Source organism: Colobus angolensis, unplaced genomic scaffold (assembly GCF_000951035.1).
Source record: "Colobus angolensis palliatus isolate OR3802 unplaced genomic scaffold, Cang.pa_1.0 Scaffold87, whole genome shotgun sequence".
NCBI lineage: Eukaryota > Metazoa > Chordata > Mammalia > Primates > Cercopithecidae > Colobus > Colobus angolensis.
In genome coordinates this window covers 678,553-679,970 of record NW_012122598.1, presented here as the reverse complement: position 1 = coordinate 679,970, position 1,418 = coordinate 678,553, and the positions used below count along the sequence as shown (strand labels likewise).

The 1,418-nt window shown below is 39.1% G+C and overlaps 1 protein-coding gene across 3 annotated transcripts in view; it reads right to left on the bottom strand.

Moving 5' to 3' along the window:
- Positions 1-76: 76 nt before the first annotated feature.
- Positions 77-1,418, bottom strand: part of GTSF1 (gametocyte specific factor 1) — an 18,557-nt gene continuing 17,215 nt past the window's right edge. For all 3 annotated transcript variants that reach the window (XM_011930439.1, XM_011930441.1, XM_011930440.1), the window contains exon 9: positions 77-286. The gene's annotated coding sequence lies outside the window, so the exon portion shown is untranslated. The remainder of the gene's footprint in view (positions 287-1,418) is intronic.

The following is a 1,418-nucleotide window of genomic DNA, read 5'->3' as shown; positions in this document are numbered from 1 at the left end:
TTTAATCATTATGGTTCATTAATGTGGAATTGGATATGATCTCCGATCTTGGGGCTGCAGGTACTTGACCAAACTATTAAGCAATCTGTATCAAAGGTTTATTTGGAAGCTTCTGAGTATGAGGGTACTTGCATCAAATGAGGATTCAAGTGGAGGGGGGGAGGAAAAAAATGTGCTTGTCAGTTTGGAAAGTCACAGAGAGTTTATCATTCTATAATTAGATTAGGAGGAAAATGAAGAACCCACTGGTAGCAGGAAGAAGCAACAGTCTTTTAGGGTCTGGCATCTGCAAGTAAATGGAGAAAAAAAATTCTTAGTTTTTTTCAGTGAAAAAAGCACCAACTACATCTGACAATGGGCCACACAACTACAACCCAATTAAATTATCTTGTTCTGCCGGAGGAATCTGCTGTTGTTAATGGCAGAACACCAAGTACCTTCTCACCCTTACACCCTTAACTCTTTAGTACCACTAAGCACAGAGAAACTTGTTAATTGAATTAAAAACATTCTATACAGAAATCAATGTATACTCTGTGTCAAGAGTTTTACAAGTGAGGAGAATATCAGGAAGTTGATTCAGATAATTCTGGATTAACTCGAATTAACTTACCTTGATCTTTTTCTCACATACTGTATTTACTCATTAGTTCAAAAATAGTTTTTGAGCTTTTACAATGTACATTAGGGGGCAAGAATTAGTATGATACTACTTGCTTCTGAGGTACTGGTCTAGTAAAAAGTGGAGTTGTTGATAAAAACATAAATAGGATAAAACACATTCAGTGCTAAGTGAACAAACCCCTGTCATGTGTGTACATTCAAAAACATTTCACTCACACTTAAGTTCCTTAAGGGCACAGTCATAACTTTTATTTCTTTTGTATCCTTCCAAATAAACCAGAGAATTCTGCAACCACAGGCATTGGAAATAATACTTAATGGCCAGGCGCAGTGGCTCCTGCCTGTAATCCTAGCTATTTGGAGGCCAAGGTGGGTGGATCACCTGAGGTCAGGAGTTTGAGACCGGCCTGGCCAACATGGTGTAACACTATCTCTACTAAAAATACAAAAATTAGCCGGGTGTGGTGGCGCATGCCTGTAATCCCAGCTATTTGGGAGGCTGAGGAAGGAGAATTGCTTGAACCCAGGAGGTAGAGGTTGCAGTGAGCCGAGACTGCGCCACTGCACTCCAGCCTGCGTGATGGGAGCGAGACTCCATCTCAAAAACAAAAAACAAACAAAAAACCCAAACTTCATTTTTATTAAGAGGATAAGGTCTGTGGCTACTTAAGGATTCTTATCTAACCTAATTATTTTTCTGATTCCTCAGGAGTTACTCAGAAAAATAAATTTTTAGTGTGTAAGGAGTTTAACTGCAAAGAGTTAAGTCCCAAAGGAGAGAAGGGTCTGGTCTT